Source organism: Myxine glutinosa, chromosome 13, assembly GCF_964187855.1.
Source record: "Myxine glutinosa chromosome 13, kmMyxGlut1.1, whole genome shotgun sequence".
NCBI lineage: Eukaryota > Metazoa > Chordata > Myxini > Myxiniformes > Myxinidae > Myxine > Myxine glutinosa.
In genome coordinates, this window is record NC_136273.1 from 3,390,377 (window position 1) to 3,413,057 (window position 22,681).

Genomic DNA, 22,681 nt, shown 5'->3' on the forward strand with positions numbered 1-22,681 from the left:
CATGGATGGTAAGCTCGGTGTCCGATTTGTCGATGGGTATTAAAGCTCCCGGGGTATCTTTTGCGAAGAGTAGACAAGTTGGACGAATTCCTGCCCTGACTACTTCAGAGAAGGAAACCACCCAGTGCAATCCTTGGCCTGGGGATACTTTGGCAGCACGAAGGGAGAAACGTACGAACAGAGAGAAAGAGGCCGAGAGACAAAAAGGGGAATCAAATGAGGAACATTATGGCAATTGGAAACGAGTCGGCCAACCGACTGAAGCATAAAGGAAAAGGAGAATGTGAATGGATGGGTGCCTCGGTGGATCCGACAGGCGATTCAACTCTGTTAACCCGGTAGCGTGGAAAGATGCGGCCATTGTTGTGACACACACAACTTGCTGTTCTCAAACAGCCGCACCCACCACCACGTGGCTACATGCGCATGCCAAAACACCAATGAAAGCCGCTTCCTCTTTTTGCTTTTCTATTGCCGATACCAAGGTTCGATAGCTAGGGTTTTATGTATAGAATAAAAGCACTGCACATAGCCAAGGAACCTTCATTCTTTCTCTGCAAGAGTGAGGCTCCTGGAATAGACAGGTAGAATTGACATTGAGGTATCGGGGCAACAATTGGGCATGACCATGATAGGGGATTATTGAACTGGAAAGGGAGAGGGAGAGAGAGAGAGGGAGAGAAGAGGAAAAAACACTGAAATCAACAAGCAAAAGAGTTGGGTTAGGATGGGATAATATGGGGCAATAAAGATCATAGATCAGGAAGGGGGATGACATGAGGTGCACCTGCTTCAAGCACTGGAGGGAAAAGTAGAAAAAAATGGCCTCTGGAAAGGTGGTTCCACAACTTGAACAAATCATAGTCAAATGTGCACTAACTTTCCAATAACATTTCACGTTAACTCCATAAAATGCTTTTGACAAACATACGAAACCCAAAGAATATCAAATGGCAGAGAGGAGATAATAATAACACGAATAATATTAATAATAATAGAGTGACAAGTGGGTGTGTGACAGCGAGAAGAGCAATGGAGAAACAGAAATCATTCACAGACAAAGTACAAACAAGCAAGTTAACACACAAAGTGATGGTTTCATAAATATGTTTGGTTAAAAATAAACCAACCAAAAGGATGAGGACCGCAATAAACCAACCAAGAGGATGTGGACCGCAATAAACCAACCAAGAGGATGTGGACTGCAATAAACCCACCAAGAGGATGTGGACCGCAATAAACCAACCAAGAGGATGTGGACCGCAATAAACCAACCAAGAGGATGTGGGCCACAATAAACCAACCAAGAGGATGTGGACCGCAATAAACCAACCAAGAGGATGTAGACTGCAATAAACCAACCAAGAGGATGTGGACCGCAATAAACCAACCAAGAGGATGTAGACTGCAATAAACCCACCAAGAGGATGTGGGCCGCAAAAAACCAACCAAGAGGATGTGGACTGCAATAAACCCACCAAGAGGATGTGGACCGCAATAAACCAACCAAGAGGATGGGCACCACAATAAACCAACCAAGAGGATGTGGACCGCAATAAACCAACCAAGAGGAGGTGGACCGCAATAAACCAACCAAGAGGATGTGGACCGCAATAAACCAACCAAGAGGATGTGGGCCACAATAAACCCACCAAGAGGATGTGGACCGCAATAAACCAACCAAGAGGATGTGGACCGCAATAAACCAACCAAGAGGATGTGGACTGCAATAAACCAACCAAGAGGATTTGGACCGCAATAAACCAACCAGGAGGATGTGGACAGCAATAAACCAACCAAGAGGATGTGGACCGCAATAAACCAACCAAGAGGATGTGGACCGCAATAAACCAACCAAGAGGATGTGGACTGCAATAAACCAACCAAGACGATTTGGACCGCAATAAACCAACCAGGAGGATGTGGACAGCAATAAACCAACCAAGAGGATGTGGACTGCAATAAACCAACCAAGACGATGTGGACCGCAATAAACCAACCAAGAGGATGTGGGCCACAATAAACCCACCAAGAGGATGTGGACCGCAATAAACCAACCAAGAGGATGTGGACCGCAATAAACCAACCAAGAGGATGTGGACTGCAATAAACCAACCAAGAGGATTTGGACCGCAATAAACCAACCAGGAGGATGTGGACAGCAATAAACCAACCAAGAGGATGTGGACCGCAATAAACCAACCAAGAGGATGTGGACCGCAATAAACCAACCAAGAGGATGTGGACCGCAATAAACCAACCAAGAGGATGTGGGCCGCAATAAACCAACCAAGAGGATGTGGACCGCAATAAACCAACCAAGAGGATGTGGACCGCAATAAACCCACCAAGAGGATGTGGACCGCAATAAACCAACCAAGAGGATGTGGGCCACAATAAACCAACCAAGAGGATGTGGGCCGCAATAAACCAACGAAGACGATGTGGACTGCAATAAACCCACCAAGAGGATGTGGACCGCAATAAACCAACCAAGAGGATGTGGACTGCAATAAACCCACCAAGAGGATGTGGACCGCAATAAACCAACCAAGAGGATGTGGACCGCAATAAACCAACCAAGAGGATGTGGGCCACAATAAACCAACCAAGAGGATGTGGACCGCAATAAACCAACCAAGAGGATGTAGACTGCAATAAACCCACCAAGAGGATGTGGGCCGCAAAAAACCAACCAAGAGGATGTGGACTGCAATAAACCCACCAAGAGGATGTGGACCGCAATAAACCAACCAAGAGGATGGGCACCACAATAAACCAACCAAGAGGATGTGGACCGCAATAAACCAACCAAGAGGAGGTGGACCGCAATAAACCAACCAAGAGGATGTGGGCCACAATAAACCAACCAAGAGGATGTGGGCCACAATAAACCAACCAAGAGGATGTGGGCCACAATAAACCAACCAAGAGGATGTGGGCCACAATAAACCCACCAAGAGGATGTGGACCGCAATAAACCAACCAAGAGGATGTGGACCGCAATAAACCAACCAAGAGGATGTGGACCGCAATAAACCAACCAAGAGGATGTGGACCGCAATAAACCAACCAAGAGGATGTGGACCGCAATAAACCAACCAAGAGGATGTGGACCGCAATAAACAAACCAAGAGGATGTGGACCGCAATAAACCAACCAAGAGGATGTGGGCCACAATAAACCCACCAAGAGGATGTGGACCGCAATAAACCAACCAAGAGGATGTGGACCGCAATAAACCAACCAAGAGGATGTGGACTGCAATAAACCAACCAAGAGGATTTGGACCGCAATAAACCAACCAGGAGGATGTGGACCGCAATAAACCAACCAAGAGGATGTGGACCGCAATAAACCAACCAAGAGGATGTGGACCGCAATAAACCAACCAAGAGGATGTGGACCGCAATAAACCAAACAAGAGGATGTGGACCGCATGAAACCAACCAAGAGGATGTGGACCGCAATAAACCAACCAAGAGGATGTCGGCCGCAATAAACCAACCAGGAGGATGTGGACTGCAATAAACCAACCAAGGGGATGTGGACCGCAATAAACCAACCAAGGGGATGTGGACTGCAATAAACAAACCAAGGGGATGTGGACCGCAATAAACCAACCAAGAGGATGTGGACCGCAATAAACAAACCAAGAGGATGTGGACCGCAATAAACCAACCAAGAGGATGTGGACCGCAATAAACCCACCAAGAGGATGTGGACCGCAATAAACCAACCAGGAGGATGTGGACCGCAATAAACCAACCAAGGGGATGTGGACCGCAATAAACCAACCAAAAGGATGTGGACCGCAATAAATCAACCAGGAGGATGTGGACCGCAATAAACCAACCAAGAGGATGTGGACCGCAATAAACCAACCAAGAGGATGTGGACCGCAATAAACCAACCAAGAGGATGTGGACCGCAATAAACCAACCAAGAGAATGTGGACCGCAATAAACCAACCAAGAGGATGTGGACCGCAATAAACCAACCAAGAGGATGTGGACCGCAATAAACCAACCAAGAGGATGTGGACCGCAATAAACCAACCAAGAGGATGTCGGCCGCAATAAACCAACCAGGAGGATGTGGACTGCAATAAACCAACAAGGAGGATGTGGACCGCAATAAACCAACCAAGAGGATGTGGACCGCAATAAACCAACCAAGAGGATGTGGACCGCAATAAACCCACCAAGAGGATGTGGACCGCAATAAACCAACCAAGAGGATGTGGACTGCAATAAACCCACCAAGAGGATGTGGACCGCAAGAAACCAACCAAGAGGATGTGGACTGCAATAAACCCACCAAGAGGATGTGGACCGCAATAAACCAACCAAGAGGATGTGGACCGCAATAAACCAACCAAGAGGATGTGGGCCACAATAAACCAACCAAGAGGATGTGGACCGCAATAAACCAACCAAGAGGATGTGGACTGCAATAAACCCACCAAGAGGATGTGGGCCGCAATAAACCAACCAAGAGGATGTGGACTGCAATAAACCCACCAAGAGGATGTGGACCGCAATAAACCAACCAAGAGGATGGGCACCACAATAAACCAACCAAGAGGATGTGGACCGCAATAAACCAACCAAGAGGAGGTGGACCGCAATAAACCAACCAAGAGGATGTGGGCCACAATAAACCAACCAAGAGGATGTGGGCCACAATAAACCAACCAAGAGGATGTGGACCGCAATAAACCAACCAAGAGGATGTGGACCGCAATAAACCAACCAAGAGGATGTGGACCGCAATAAACCAACCAAGAGGATGTGGACCGCAATAAACAAACCAAGAGGATGTGGACCGCAATAAACCAACCAAGAGGATGTGGGCCACAATAAACCCACCAAGAGGATGTGGACCGCAATAAACCAACCAAGAGGATGTGGACCGCAATAAACCAACCAAGACGATGTGGACTGCAATAAACCAACCAAGAGGATGTGGACCGCAATAAACCAACCAGGAGGATGTGGACCGCAATAAACCAACCAAGAGGATGTGGACCGCAATAAACCAACCAAGAGGATGTGGACCGCAATAAACCAACCAAGAGGATGTGGACCGCAATAAACCAACCAAGAGGATGTGGACCGCAATAAACCAACCAAGAGGATGTGGACCGCAATAAACCAACCAAGAGGATGTGGACCGCATTAAACCAACCAAGAGGATGTGGAACGCAATAAACCAACCAAGAGGATGTGGAACGCAATAAACCAACCAAGAGGATGTGGACCGCAATAAACCAACCAAGAGGATGTGGACCGCAATAAACCAACCAAGAGGATGTGGACCGCAGTAAACAAACCAAGACGATGTGGACCGCAATAAACCAACCAAGAGGATGTGGACCGCAATAAACCAACCAAGACGATGTGGACCGCAATAAACCAACCAAGAGGATGTGTACAGCAATAAACCAACCAAGAGGATGCGGACCGCAATAAACCAACCAAGAGGATGTGGACCGCAATAAACCAACCAAGAGGATGTGGCCCGCAATAAACCAACCAAGGGGATGTGGACCGCAATAAACCAACCAAGGGGATGTGGACCGCAATAAACAAACCAAGGGGATGTGGACCACAATAAACCAACCAAGAGGATGTGGACCGCAATAAACAAACCAAGAGGATGTGGACCGCAATAAACAAACCAAGAGGATGTGGACCGCAATAAACCAACCAAGAGGATGTGGACCGCAATAAACCAACCAAGAGGATGTGGACCGCAATAAACCAATCAAGAGGATGTGGACCGCAATAAACAAACCAAGAGGATGTGGACCGCAATAAACAAACCAAGAGGATGTGGACCGCAATAAACCAACCAAGAGGATGTGGACCGCAATAAACAAACCAAGAGGATGTGGACCGCAATAAACCAACCAAGAGGATGTGGACTGCAATAAACCAACCAAGAGGATGTGGACCGCAATAAACCAACCAAGAGGATGTGGACCGCAATAAACCAACCAAGAGGATGTGGACCTCAATAAACCAACCAAGAGGATGTGGACCGCAATAAACCAACCAAGAGGATGTGGACCGCAATAAACCAACCAAGAGGATGTGGATCGCAATAAACCAACCAAGAGGATGTGGACTGCAATAAACCCACCAAGAGGATGTGGACTGCAATAAACCAACCAAGAGGATGTGGACCGCAATAAACCAACCAAGAGGATGTGGACTGCAATAAACCAACCAAGAGGATGTGGACCGCAATAAACCAACCAAGATGATGTGGACTGCAATAAACCCACCAAAAGGATGTGGACCGCAATAAACCAACCAAGATGATGTGGACTGCAATAAACCCAACAAGAGGATGTGGACTGCAATAAACCAACCAAGATGATGTGGACTGCAATAAACCCACCAAGAGGATGTGGACTGCAATAAACCAACCAAGATGATGTGGACTGCAATAAACCAACCAAGATGATGTGGACTGCAATAAACCAACCAAGATGATGTGGACTGCAATAAACCAACCAAGATGATGTGGACTGCAATAAACCCACCAAGAGGATGTGGACCGCAATAAACCCACCAAGACGATGTGGACCGCAATAAACCAACCAAGAGGATGTGGACTGCAATAAACCAACCAAGATGATGTGGACTGCAATAAACCAACCAAGATGATGTGGACTGCAATAAACCCACCAAGAGGATGTGGACTGCAATAAACAAACCAAGAGGACGTGGACCGCAATAAACCAACCAAGAGGATGTGGACTGCAATAAACCAACCAAGAGGATGTGGACCGCAATAAACCAACCAAGAGGATGTGGACTGCAATAAACAAACCAAGAGGATGTGGACTGCAATAAACCAACCAAGAGGATGTGGACTGCAATAAACCAACCAAGAGGATGTGGACTGCAATAAACCAACCAAGAGGATGTGGACTGCAATAAACCAACCAAGAGGATGTGGACTGCAATAAACAAACCAAGAGGATGTGGACTGCAATACACCAACCAAGAGGATGTGGACTGCAATAAACCAACCAAGAGGATGTGGACTGTAATAAACCAACCAAGAGGATGTGGACCGCAATAAACCCACCAAGAGGATGTGGACCGCAATAAACCAACCAAGAGGATGTGGACCGCAATAAACCAACCAAGAGGATGTGGACTGCAATAAACCAACCAAGAGGATGTGGACTGCAATAAACCAACCAAGAGGATGTGGACTGCAATAAACCAACCAAGAGGATGTGGACTGCAATAAACAAACCAAGAGGATGTGGACTGCAATAAACCAACCAAGAGGATGTGGACTGCAATAAACCAACCAAGAGGATGTGGACTGCAATAAACCAACCAAGAGGATGTGGACTGCAATAAACCAACCAAGGTGATGTGGACTGCAATAAACCAACCAAGAGGATGTGGACCGCAATAAACAAACCAAGAGGATGTGGGCCACAATAAACCCACCAAGAGGATGTGGACCGCAATAAACCAACCAAGAGGATGTGGACCGCAATAAACAAACCAAGAGGATGTGGGCCGCAATAAACACACCAAGAGGATGTGGACCGCAATAAACCAACCAAGAGGATGTGGACTGCAATAAACCAACCAAGATGATGTGGACTGCAATAAACCCACCAAGAGGATGTGGACCGCAATAAACCAACCAAGAGGATGTGGACTGCAATAAACAAACCAAGAGGATGTGGACTGCAATAAACCAACCAAGAGGATGTGGACTGCAATAAACCAACCAAGAGGATGTGGACTGCAATAAACCAACCAAGATGATGTGGACTGCAATAAACCCACCAAGAGGATGTGGACTGCAATAAACCAACCAAGATGATGTGGACTGCAATAAACCCACCAAGAGGATGTGGACTGCAATAAACCAACCAAGAGGATGTGGACTGCAATAAACCAACCAAGATGATGTGGACTGCAATAAACCCACCAATAGGATGTGGACCGCAATAAACCCACCAAGAGGATGTGGACTGCAATAAACCCACCAAGAGGATGTGGACCGCAATAAACCAACCAAGAGGATGTGGACCGCAATAAACCAACCAAGAGGATGTGGACAGCAATAAACCAACCAAGACGATGTGGACTGCAATAAACCAACCAAGAGGATGTGGGCCGCAATAAACCCACCAAGAGGATGTGGACCGCAATAAACCAACCAAGAGGATGTGGACTGCAATAAACCCACCAAGAGAATGTGGACTGCAATAAACCAACCAAGAGGATGTGGACCGCAATAAACAAACCAAGAGGATGTGGACCGCAATAAACCCACCAAGAGGATGTGGACCGCAATAAACCCACCAAGAGGATGTGGACTGCAATAAACCAACCAAGAGGATGTGGACCGCAATAAACCCACCAAGAGGATGTGGACCGCAATAAACCCACCAAGAGGATGTGGACCGCAATAAACCAACCAAGAGGATGTGGACCGCAATAAACCCACCAAGAGGATGTGGACCACAATAAACCCACCAAGAGGATGTGGACCGCAATAAACCCAAGAGGATGTGGACCGCAATAAACCAACCAAGAGGATGTGGACCGCAATAAACCCACCAAGAGGATGTGGACTGCAATAAACCCACCAAGAGGATGTGGACCGCAATAAACCCACCAAGAGGATGTGGACCGCAATAAACCCACCAAGAGGATGTGGACTGCAATAAACCCACCAAGAGGATGTGGCCCGCAATAAACCCACCAAGAGGATGTGGACTGCAATAAACCCACCAAGAGGATGTGGACCGCAATAGACCCACCAAGAGGATGTGGACTGCACAGTAATATTGATGCAATCGGTACAGGGTTAGTTTTTCAAGGGACGTTCAGGTGTCCTTCTGCCAAATACGGAAGTGGTTGGTTATCTCATTGGTCTAGTTTGGAGGTTATTGGGTAAGTAGTTCATTCTACTAGGGTACACTAAACATCATGTCTCATTGCCACACCCAATGTTTCACCGATGGATTTCAGTTGAGCCGTTGTGCGTACAAGAAAACGTAGAAAAGAGGTAAAACGAGACCCGCGGAAAAGGACCGGGACCACCACCTGTACTGGGTGATCCGGAAGTTCACGTGCAAATCAGGTGACCCGCAGAATGTGTGTGTACGTGTCTGCACATCACCCATGTGAATACCCTCTGTGTGCACATGGCCCATGACAACACGCCACCAATGTGGTCTATGGCATTTGGGAATGGCTCCGTAATCTAAGTCAAAATGATTCCGCTCATATTTTGGGGATGGATGGATGTGGTTTTTGGGAGGTGGGGTCCACAGTACGACGTTATTTCCGAGTACAATGTTGATGGCAGCGCCATTTCTAGGACACCACCGGCAAGGTATCACCGCAGACCGCACAGTTCAGAGAGAGACCTCGTTCGGGTCGCCCACAGATTACACAATCCCTCGTGAGGATCCTTAGCTTGTCACCTTGCCAAAAGAAACCACTTTTAACAGCAACATGTCTCCAGAATAAAGAGCAATGGAGTTTCTAATCTCTACGTGACAGCAGAGGGAGATAGTGGGTGATAGTGGGTGATAGAGGGTGACAGAGGGTGATAGTGGGTGATAGTGGGTGATAGTGGGGGACAGAGGGTGATAGAGGGTGATAGTGGGTGACAGAGGGTGATAGTGGGTGATAGTGGGGGACAGAGGGTGATAGAGGGTGATAGTGGGTGATAGAGGGTGACAGAGGGTGATAGAGGGTGACAGAGGGTGATAGTGGGGGACAGAGGGTGATAGAGGGTGATAGTGGGTGATAGAGGGTGACAGAGGGTGATAGTGGGTGATAGTGGGGGACAGAGGGTGATAGAGGGTGATAGAGGGTGATAGTGGGTGATAGTGGGGGACAGAGGGTGATAGAGGGTGATAGTGGGTGATAGAGGGTGACAGAGGGTGATAGTGGGTGATAGTGGGGGACAGAGGGTGATAGAGGGTGACAGAGGGAGATAGTGGGTGATAGTGGGGGACAGAGGGTGATAGAGGGAGATAGTGGGTGATAGTGGGGGACAGAGGGTGATAGAGGGTGATAGAGGGTGATAGTGGGTGATAGAGGGTGATAGAGGGTGATAGAGGGTTATAGTGGGTGATAGTGGGTGATAGAGGGAGATAGTGGGTGATAGAGGGTGATTGTGGGTGATCGTGGGTGATAGAGGGTGACAGAGGGTGATAGTGGGTGATAGTGGGGGACAGAGGGTGATAGAGGGTGATAGAGGGTGATAGTGGGTGATAGTGGGGGACAGAGGGTGATAGAGGGTGATAGAGGGTGATAGTGGGTGATAGAGGGTGATAGAGGGTGATAGTGGGTGATAGTGGGTGATAGAGGGAGATAGTGGGTGATAGTGGGTGATAGAGGGTGATAGTGGGTGATAGAGGGTGATAGTGGGTGATAGTGGGTGATAGAGGGTGATAGAGGGTGATAGAGGGTGATAGTGGGTGATAGTGGGTGATAGAGGGTGATCGTGGGTGATAGAGGGTGATAGAGGGTTATAGTGGGTGATAGAGGGTGATAGAGGGTGATCATGGGTGATAGTGGGTGATAGAGCGTGATAGTGGGTGATAGAGGGTGATAGTGGGTGATAGTGGGTGATTGTGGGTGATAGAGGGTGATCATGGGTGATAGAGTGTGACAGTGGGTGATAGTGGGTGATAGTGGGTGATAGAGGGTGATAGTGGGTGATAGAGGGTGATAGTGGGTGATAGTGGGTGATAGTGGGTGATAGTGGGTGATAGAGGGTGATAGTGGGTGATAGAGGGTGATAGTGGGTGATAGTGGGTGATAGTGGGTGATAGAGGGTGATAGAGGGTGATAGTGGGTGATAGTGGGTGATAGAGGGTGATAGAGGGTGATAGAGGGTGATAGTGGGTGATAGAGGGTGATAGTGGGTGATAGTGGGTGATAGAGGGTGATCGTGGGTGATAGAGGGTGATAGAGGGTTATAGTGGGTGATAGAGGGTGATCATGGGTGATAGTGGGTGATAGAGGGTGATAGTGGGTGATAGAGGGTGATAGTGGGTGATAGTGGGTGATTGTGGGTGATAGAGGGTGATCATGGGTGATAGAGTGTGACAGTGGGTGATAGTGGGTGATAGAGGGTGATAGTGGGTGAAAGTGGGTGATAGAGGGTGATAGAGGGTGATCGTGGGTGATAGAGGGTGATCGTGGGTGATAGAGGGTGATCGTGGGTGATAGAGGGTGATAGTGGGTGATAGAGGGTGATCGTGGGTGATAGAGGGTGATAGAGGGTGATAGTGGGTGATAGAGGGTGATAGTGGGTGATCGTGGGTGATAATAATAATAATAATAATAATAATTCATTTATTTTGTATAGCGCTTTTCCAGAAGCCCAAAGGCGCTTTGACAGAGTGGAAAACATAATGCATAACAATACATGAAAACAACAATTGCAAAAAGACAAGAATCAAGAAAACAAACAGCAGCGATATACGGCATATATATAAGACAAGAATCAAAAAGACAAGACAAGAATCAATAGGGAAATATTTAAAGCAAAAGGAGGGAGAAGGAGAAGAGATAGTCAGGGGTTAAATGCTGTGGGTTGAATGTTGAATGCAGCGTTGAACAGGTGGGTCTTTAGTGATGTTTTGAATGTGGTGAGTGAGGAGGAGTCTCTGATGGTGTGAGGTAGTGAGTTCCAGAGGGTGGGAGCAGCGATGGAGAAGGCCCTGTCCCCCCAGGATCTGAATTTGGTCCGGATGGAGGGGGTCAGGAGGTTGGTACCAGCAGAGCGGAGGTTGCGGGTGGGAGTGTGTCTGGAGAGGAGGTCAGCCAGGTAGGATGGGGCCAGGTTATGGAGGGCTTTGTATGTCAAGAGGAGGATTTTGTACTGGATTCTCTGGGGGATGGGGAGCCAGTGAAGCTTGTAAAGGACGGGGGTGATGTGGTCACGGGTCCGGGAATGAGTGAGTAGACGGGCAGCGGAGTTCTGAATGTATTGGAGTTTATTGGTGATTTTTGAGGGTGAACCATAGAGGAGGCTATTGCAGTAGTCCAGACGGGAGGTGATGAAGGCGTGGATGAGGGTTTCTGCAGCCGTGGAGGAGAGGGATGAGCGGAGACGGGCAATGTTTTTCAGGTGAAAGAAGGCTGACTTTGTGATCTGTAAAGTGAAGTGATAGAGGGTGATCATGGGTGATAGAGTGTGATAGTGGGTGATAGAGGGTGATAGTGGGTGATAGTGGGTGATAGTGGGTGATAGTGGGTGATAGAGGGTGATAGTGGGTGATAGAGGGTGATAGTGGGTGATAGTGGGTGATAGAGGGTGATAGTGGGTGATAGTGGGTGATAGAGGGTGATAGAGGGTGATAGTGGGTGATAGTGGGTGATAGAGGGTGATAGTGGGTGATAGAGGGTGATCGTGGGTGATAGAGGGTGATAGAGGGCGATAGTGGGTGATTGTGGGTGATAGAGGGTGATCGTGGGTGATAGAGGGTGATAGTGGGTGATAGTGGGTGATAGTGGGTGATAGTGGGTGATAGTGGGTGATAGTGGGTGATCGTGGGTGATAGAGGGTGATCATGGGTGATAGAGTGTGATAGTGGGTGATAGAGGGTGATAGTGGGTGATAGTGGGTGATAGAGGGTGATCGTGGGTGATAGAGGGTGATCATGGGTGATAGAGTGTGATAGTGGGTGATAGAGGGTGATAGTGGGTGATAGTGGGTGATAGAGGGTGATAGTGGGTGATAGTGGGTGATAGTGGGTGATAGTGGGTGATAGTAGGTGATAGAGGGTGATAGTGGGTGATAGAGGGTGATAGAGTGTGATAGTGGGTGATAGTGGGTGATCGTGGGTGATAGAGGGTGATAGTGGGTGATAGAGGGCGATAGTGGGCGATAGTGGGTGATAGAGGGTGATAGTGGGTGATAGTGGGTGATAGTGGGTGATAGAGGGTGATCGTGGGTGATAGAGGGTGATAGTGGGTGATAGTGGGTGATAGTGGGTGATAGTGGGTGATAGAGGGTGATAGTGGGTGATAGTGGGTGATAGTGGGTGATAGAGGGTGATAGTGGGTGATAGTGGGTGATAGAGGGTGATCGTGGGTGATAGAGGGTGATAGTGGGTGATAGTGGGTGATCATGGGTGATAGAGGGTGATAGTGGGTGATAGAGGGCGATAGTGGGCGATAGTGGGCGATAGAGGGTGATAGTGGGTGATAGTGGGTGATAGTGGGTGATAGAGGGTGATCGTGGGTGATAGAGGGTGATAGTGGGTGATAGTGGGTGATAGTGGGTGATAGTGGGTGATAGTGGGTGATCGTGGGTGTTAGAGGGTGATAGTGGGTGACAGTGGGTGATAGTTTCCTTTTTGCAGAATCCATGTCGATTATTTCAGCAATGAACTTGTGAGAGTTTAGAAAGCAGACGAGGAAGCATTCACTAAGACGTTTTTTGATTTGCTTTAAGCAGCACGATCCGTTTGGTGGGAGCAGTCTGCTGGTATGGCCTCGCATTCAAAGTTTGCTGAATAACTGATGCTATCATCATTCAAAGGGGTATTTTGGCTGGTGTCAGATGCAGAGATGATGTAATTATGCCTGGAGTTATCCCTATGCCCAGCAACAAGGTCCAAACTTCATCATTATGGATGACAACACCATCCACTCAATGTACATTATGGCAGTCCATGTCTATCTGGTAAAAAAAAAAAAAAAAAAAACTTGCAGAACTCATGCTCCACATGGCTGCCCTCATTCCGTTAGACACAGGAAACATTCATGCCAAAGTTTGAGTGAATCGGAGAATATTTAGAGGTCGCTTAAAATGTTGGATTTGAAGGAATTCCATACTGTGTTCAGTTCTGATTCATACGCATCACGTGATTTCTTTTTGTTTTCCACAATGTTAGCTTTGGATTATGAGGTCTCCAGTTCTGGATTGAATGTAATCCACGGTTTGGCTTATTTTCTTACTATTCGCTCCAGATAACACAGAAAGGGGAGCAGCCACAAAACAATCAAAACATTTAAACGACCCCTAAATATTGTGTGATTGATCGCACATTTTACATGTGACGTCACTTATCCACATGGGAGAAGGGCAGGCGAGTGGAGCAATGTAAATCCAAGTTTGTATTTTTTGGCCACCCTAATGTACATGTTTGTCAAGGCTGTACTTTAGGATACCAACATCACTCGCATGGACCGGCCTGCACACTCTGTGGACTCGGATTCGTTTGAGCATGCTTGAGACGTCCTCGTTGGTGGTCGACACGTTCACCCACACTCTCTTGACCAACTGGAAGTGGCTGTGGTCGGACAATGGCGCAACGTCCCACATCAACACCTGGAATGTCTGATTTTGTCAACAATAACAAAACATTTACGAGGTTGCTTGGGTCGATGATTGGGACACGCGTTATCGGAGACATTTCTGCTTATGTAATCATTCGGAGTCAGCCTTCCGGATGCATACACGAACTACAACGCCACAAAGTAGCGCGCGCATACCTGCACCAGGTTCAACAGTTTACGGTTTGTATCCCACTGATAGGCTACATCTGAACCAAAATAGCATTGGCTTCTTTTTGTCACCTAAACACAAATCCACCTACTTTTGTCAGAACTCGGCCACAACTTTTTGAGATACCATGATATATATATATATATATATATACATATACCTTAGCAGGGGGGGGGGGGGTTAATCCCCCTTCTATTTGCACTGGCCGTCTCCGATCCTGAAGCTACCCCGCTCCCCTGAGGGGTGGGATTGGCCGAGGCGATTGGTCAAGGGATTCCTGTACACCCCGCCAATCCCCCCACAAGGCAGGTGGGTAACTCCGCTCGAAACCGCGGACAAGATGGTATTTTGCCGAGCGGTTTTAGCAGCCCGCGGTTCGAACCATTAGCAAAGACTAAACCCGTGTGTATATATATAATTTTTGCCCCTATCTCTCAGTTTTACAAACTAGGCCTATGTAGTCCTCAAAAGCAAATGGTGGTTGAATTTAGTGACCTGATATGCAAATCCTCTTCAAATTTCAAATTAATCGGATGAAAATTGAGGATTTTAGACATTTGCAAAAAGTGATTGACCTTTGGCCTATGTTGACCTCAAAAATACAATATATAGGATTTTGTCGGACCACGAACTCTACCATTTGATGATGTTTCGTAAAGATCGGTTTAAAATTGTGACCTGTAGGCAAGTATAAGTGAGAGGAGAGAACCAGAAGAACCACCTTTGGAGGCCATCTTTCCCCGCAGAGCAGGGGTTGTCCTTTTTCGGGCACCGTGGTTGTTGTTGTTTTTGTTGGTCCCCTTTTTGAAGCAATGTTTTATGGCCGGATGCCCTTCCCGCCGCCAACCCTGTTAGTCGCCTCTTGCTACACACAGGGAGTTATCAGTGAGCTGGTACTCGATTTGCGGACCTCGGAAGGGTGACGGTGCTGAGTGAACCCCCCCCCCCCCCCCCCCCCGGTGTTAATTCAGCGATGACCGGGATTCAACAATGTTGTTGTTGTTATTGTCTTGCGACATGAATCGATAAAAGCTTATGAAAACGATATAAAATCAAACACATACATGTATATTGAGAGGGGATGCAGCGATCTGTCGATGTTATCAGCGCCATTTGCAGTCTTCAGCAGAACATCCAAACACTGGATTTTGCTTCCTCTTTCCCTCAGACTCCACCATGCTCCCTTAACTATTCTTTTAAAGCCATTTTCAGTTTCCTTGGAGGTGATTCCAATTTCATGGATAAGTGTGATTAACATTTAAGTAAGCCATTTTGTATTTTCATTATGTTCTTCTTGTGTGGAACTCATTCAGTGCAAACAAAATCAGGCAGGTAGGTGGACAGGCAGGTAGGTAGGTGGACTTTCTGTCTTCTACCGACTCCTCTCCGGCCTTGCTCCCCCAGCTCTCTCTGTGCTCTGCCCCCCAAATATTCCTTCAGGTCGCACAAGATCTGCCAGCAACCCTCTTATGGTTAAACTGCCAAAATCTAGACTCTGCTCACCTTCATTCCTCTTTTCTCCCGCCTCTGTAACAAACTCCCCCACTCCCTTCAATCCCACTCCTCCCTCCAGGCCTTTAAAACAGCTGTTCACCACCATCTCTTATCTTCCCCCATCCAAAACCTTGATCTTTTCTACCCCCGCTAATTCACCCCAATTCCACTTTTTTGAAATATCGACTTCTTTCCTGGAAGTCCTAGCAGTATCCATGTGTTTTATACCTCTCCCACCTTCTCCCATTCATAACCTTTAGTAAATACCTTTGGTATTACCAGTAAAGTGCGGTATTACCATGGAAACCAGATATTCTTTATAAAATACAGTACGGTATTACCATGGAAACCACATGATATATATCAAGTACAGTACAGTATTACCAAGGAAACCAGATAGTCTTTATAAAATACAGTACGGTGTTACCATGGAAACCAGATCATCTATATCAAGTACAGTATGGTATTACCATAGAAACCAGATAATCTTTATAAAATACAGTATGGTATTACCATAGAAACCAGATAATCTTTATAAAATACAGTATGGTATTACCATGGAAACCAGATAATCTTTATAAAATACAGTACGGTATTACCATGGAAACCAGATAATCTTTATAAAATACAGTACGGTATTACCAAGGAAACCAGATAATCTTTATAAAATACAGTATGGTATTACCATGGAAACCAGATAATCTTTATAAAATACAGTACGGTATTACCATGGAAATCAGATAATCTTTATAAAATACAGTACGGTATTACCAAGGAAACCAAATAATCTTTATAAAATACAGTACGGTATTACCATGGAAATCAGATAATCTTTATATAATACAGTATGGTATTACCATGGAAACCAAATAATCTTTATAAAATACAGTACGGTATTACCATGGAAATCAGATAATCTTTATAAAATACAGTACGGTATTACCAAGGAAACCAAATAATCTTTATAAAATACAGTATGGTATTACCATGGAAACCAGATAATCTTTATAAAATACAGTATGGTATTACCATGGAAATCAGATAATCTTTATAAAATACAGTACGGTATTACCATGGAAACCAGATAATCTTTATAAAATACAGTACGGTATTACCATGGAAATCAGATAATCTTTATAAAATACAGTACGGTATTACCATGGAAACCAGTTAATCTTTATAAAATACAGTACGGTATTACCATGGAAATCAGATAATCTTTATAAAATACAGTACGGTATTACCATGGAAATCAGATAATCTTTATATAATACAGTACAGTATTACCAAGGAAACCAGATAATCTTTATAAAATACAGTACGGTATTACCATGGAAACCAGATATTCTTTATTAAATACAGTACAGTATTAACAAGGAAACCAGATAATCTTTATAAAATACAGTACGGTATTACCACGGAAACCAGATATTCTTTATTAAATACAGTACAGTATTACCAAGGAAACCAGATCATCTTTATATAATACAGTGCGATATTATGTCTCTGACTTCATGTCCATTGAATTTCCTTCCAACGAGCTCCTCTCCCACTATCCCCATTCCCCATTCCCCATTCCCAAAGGATCATCTGATAAATGTTTCCAGACGTTGTTCAACTTCTCCACTCCACTCATTGCCAAACACATGCTTCCTCTCCATGTGCCAAACGATATTCTGAAAGCTTAAAGTTTGCACCATGTCCTCACAGGCAACCACAAAAAAAATCCACGACAACGCACAAACAAATTGGGGCTTCTTGATGTTATGCTACCAGCTTACAAAATGGACATCTAACATTCACTCTACCAGCTTAGAAAATGGACATCTAACATTCACTCTACCAGCTTACAAAATGGGCATCTAACATTCACTCTATTAACTTACAAAATGGACATCCAAAAGTCACTTTACGAGCTTACAAAATGGGCATCTAACATTCACTCTACCAGCTTACAAAATGGGCATCTAACATTCACTCTATTAACTTACAAAATGGACATCCAAAAGTCACTTTACGAGCTTACAAAATGGACATCTAACATTCACTCTACCAGCTTACAAAATGGGCATCTAACATTCACTCTACCAGTTTACAAAATGGACATCCAAGAGTCACTTTACGAGCTTACAAAATGGACATCTAACATTCACTCTACCAGCTTACAAAATGGGCATCTAACATTCACGCTACCAGCTTACAAAATGGACAACTCACTATACTAGCTTACAAAATGGACATCTAATATTCACGCTACTAGCTTACAAAATGGACATCTAATATTCACTCTATTAGCTTACAAAATGGACATCTAATATTCACTCTATTAGCTTACAAAATGGACATCTAATATTCACTCTATTAGCTTACAAAATGAACATCTAATATTCACTCTACTAGCTTACAAAATGGACATCTAATATTCACTCTACTAGCTTACAAAATGAACATCTAATATTCACTCTATTAGCTTACAAAATGAACATCTAATATTCACTCTACTAGCTTACAAAATGGACATCCAACAGTCACTTTACGAGCTTACAAAATGGACATCTAACATTCACTCTATCAGCTTACAAAATGGGCATCTAACATTCACGCTACCAGCTTACAAAATGGACAACTCACTATACTAGCTTACAAAATGGACATCTAATATTCACTCTATTAGCTTACAAAATGGACATCTAATATTCACTATATTAGCTTACAAAATGGACATCTAATATTCACTATATTAGCTTACAAAATGGACATCTAATATTCACTCTATTAGCTTACAAAATGGACATCTAATATTCACTCTATTAGCTTACAAAATGAACATCTAATATTCACTCTACTAGCTTACAAAATGGACATCTAATATTCACTCTACTAGCTTACAAAATGAACATCTAATATTCACTCTATTAGCTTACAAAAAGAACATCTAATATTCACTCTACTAGCTTACAAAATGGACATCTAATATTCACTCTACTAGCTTACAAAATGGACATCTAACACTCACTATATTCGCTTACAAATTGGACATCTAATATTCACCCTACTAGCTTACAAAATGGACATCTAATATTCACTCTATTAGCTTACAAAATGGACATCTAATATTCACTCTACTAGCTTACAAAATGGACATCTAATATTCACTCTATTAACTTACAAAATGGACATCAAACACTCACTATATTCGCTTACAAAATGGACATCTAATATTCACTCTATTCGCTTACAAAATGGACATCTAATATTCACTCTATTAGCTTACAAAATGGACATCTAATATTCACTCTATTAACTTACAAAATGGACATCAAACACTCACTATATTCGCTTACAAAATGGACATCTAATATTCACTCTATTAACTTACAAAATGGACATCTAATATTCACTCTACTAGCTTACAAAATGGACATCTAATATTCACTCTATTAGCTTACAAAATGGACATCTAATATTCACTCTATTAGCTTACAAAATGAACATCTAATATTCACTCTACTAGCTTACAAAATGGACATCTAATATTCACTCTACTAGCTAACAAAATGAACATCTAATATTCACTCTATTAGCTTACAAAATGAACATCTAATATTCACTCTACTAGCTTACAAAATGGACATCCAACAGTCACTTTACGAGCTTACAAAATGGACATCTAACATTCACTCTATCAGCTTACAAAATGGACATCTAATATTCACTCTACTAGCTTACAAAATGGACATCTAATATTCACTCTACTAGCTTAAAAAATGGACATCTAATATTCACTCTATTAACTTACAAAATGGACATCTAACACTCACTCTATCAGCTTACAAAATGGACATCTAATATTCACTCTACTAGCTTACAAAATGGACATCTAATATTCACTCTATTAACTTACAAAATGGACATCTAATATTCACTCTACTAGCTTACAAAATGGACATCTAATATTCACTCTATTAGCTTACAAAATGGACATCTAATATTCACTCTACTAGCTTACAAAATGGACATCTAATATTCACTCTATCAGCTTACAAAATGGACATCTAATATTCACTCTACTAGCTTACAAAATGGACATCTAATATTCACTCTATTAACTTACAAAATGGACATCTAATATTCACTCTATTAACTTACAAAATGGACATCAAACACTCACTATATTCGCTTACAAAATGGACATCTAATATTCACTCTACTAGCTTACAAAATGGACATCTAATATTCACTCTATTAGCTTACAAAATGGACATCTAATATTCACTCTATTAACTTACAAAATGGACATCTAATATTCACTCTATTAACTTACAAAATGGACATCAAACACTCACTATATTCGCTTACAAAATGGACATCTAATATTCACTCTATTAGCTTACAAAATGGACATCTAATATTCACTCTATTAGCTTACAAAATGGACATCTAACATTCACTATTATTTATCATCATTATGTTTATGATTCACTATCATTATGTACCTTTATCATTATCATTATGTACCTTTATCATTATCATTATGCACCATTATAATGTATAGACATACTCACATTCTATGTGGACAAACAGAGACAAACAAACTAGAAAGAGCAATCAACAATTGCAGACCCTCACTCGGACTTGTTTTGTGTGGTTTTATAGTACAAAACTGTACGTATTTTATTGAGTATAAACGACCCACGTTCGAAATGTACCATACATACTTTATAGACGTACTCGCATTGTAATTGTACATACATACATTATAAAGGTGCTCAGTTGAAAAAGGAGACTGTGTACAACTGGCTACCAAAAGGTGCCATTTTCGGCTACGACAGCACATTCTGTGCGGACAAACAAACAAAAAATATATTTAAGCAGACAAAACAAACAGACAAACAGCTAGACAAACAAACACAAACAAGAAGACGTTGTGCAGAGCATGATACTTGCAAAATCCAACCCTACCCCTCCCCCCCAAAAAAGTTGCCATGGATACATCAAATTGTCCATTTGAGGATACATCAAAGATTAAAATTGCCGATCTTATACAAAGCCCAGGTCAATCGGATAAAAACTGATTATTTTTCAGATGAAAAATGATATTAGGCATTTTACCGTGAGTTGACCTTTGACCTTTTGACCTCAAAAGTAGTTGTTTCCCAATTTAGTGACTCAATATGCAAATGTTCAATTTTCAAGTCAATCGGACGAAAAATATCAATTTTGAAATTCACCCTCAAGATGACCTTTAACCTAAAAATCAATAGGCTTCTTCCTTTTGACAAACTCAACCATCTATTGAAGTTTTGTGAAGATCGGTTTGAAATTGTGACCTGTAGGCAATTGACAGACAGACAGACAGACAAACAAACAGACAACAACAACAACAGACAAACAGAATAACGCACAAGACCAACCAATATACTTGAAAAACCTTTGATAAGGATCAAGTTAATAGGATGAAAAGTGACAATTTTTCAGATGAAAATTGATGATTTTAGAAGTTTGACCTTGAGTTGACCTTTGACCCTTTCACCTCAAAAATTGTTGTTTCCCAATTTAGTGACTCAATGTGCAAATGTTGTTCAATTTTCAAGTCAATCAGATGAAAAATATCAATTTTATAAACTTGACCTCAACTTGACCTGTCGTACAGACCCATATGTACGATGTGGAGAGACTAACCTGTCGTGCAGACCCATATGTACGATGTGGAGAGACTAACCTGTCGTGCGGACCCACATGTAGGATGTGGAGAGACTAACCTGTTGTGCAGACCTATATGTAGGATGTGGAGAGACTAAGCTGTCGTGCAGACCCATATGTACGATGTGGAGAGACTAACCTGTTGTGCAGACCTATATGTGGGATGTGGAGAGACTAACCTGTTGTGCAGACCTATATGTAGGATGGGGAGAGACTAACCTGTTGTGCAGACCTATATGTAGGATGTGGAGACCCTAACCTGTTGTGCAGACCTATATGTAGGATGGGGAGAGACTAACCTGTTGTGCAGACCTATATGTAGGATGTGGAGAGACTAACCTGTCGTGCAGACCTATATGTGGGATGTGGAGAGACTAACCTGTCGTGCAGACCCATATGTACGATGTGGAGAGACTAACCTGTTGTGCAGACCTATATGTAGGATGTGGAGACACTAACCTGTTGTGCAGACCTATATGTAGGATGTGGAGACCCTAACCTGTTGTGCAGACCTATATGTAGGATGTGGAGAGACTAACCTGTCGTGCAGACCTATATGTGGAATGTGGAGAGACTAACCTGTTGTGCAGACCTATATGTAGGATGTGGAGAGACTAACCTGTTGTGCAGACCTATATGTAGGATGTGGAGAGACTAACCTGTTGTGCAGACCTATATGTAGGATGTGGAGAGACTAACCTGTCGTGCAGACCCATATGTACGATGTGGAGAGACTAACTTATTGTGCAGACCTATATGTAGGATGTGGAGAAACTAACCTGTTGTGCAGACCTATATGACTATATGTAGGATGTGGAGAGACTAACCTGTCGTGCAGACCTATGTGTGGGATGTGGAGAGACTAACCTGTTGTGCAGACCTATATGTAGGATGTGGAGACCCTAACCTGTCGTGCAGACCTATGTGTGGGATGTGGAGAGACTAACCTGTT

At 43.9% G+C, this 22,681-nt stretch overlaps 1 protein-coding gene across 12 annotated transcripts in view; it reads right to left on the minus strand.

Moving 5' to 3' along the window:
* LOC137438511 (formin-binding protein 1) overlaps nt 1–22,681 on the minus strand; it is a 244,247-nt gene that overhangs the window by 119,295 nt on the left and 102,271 nt on the right. The gene's annotated exons all lie outside the window — the stretch shown is intronic.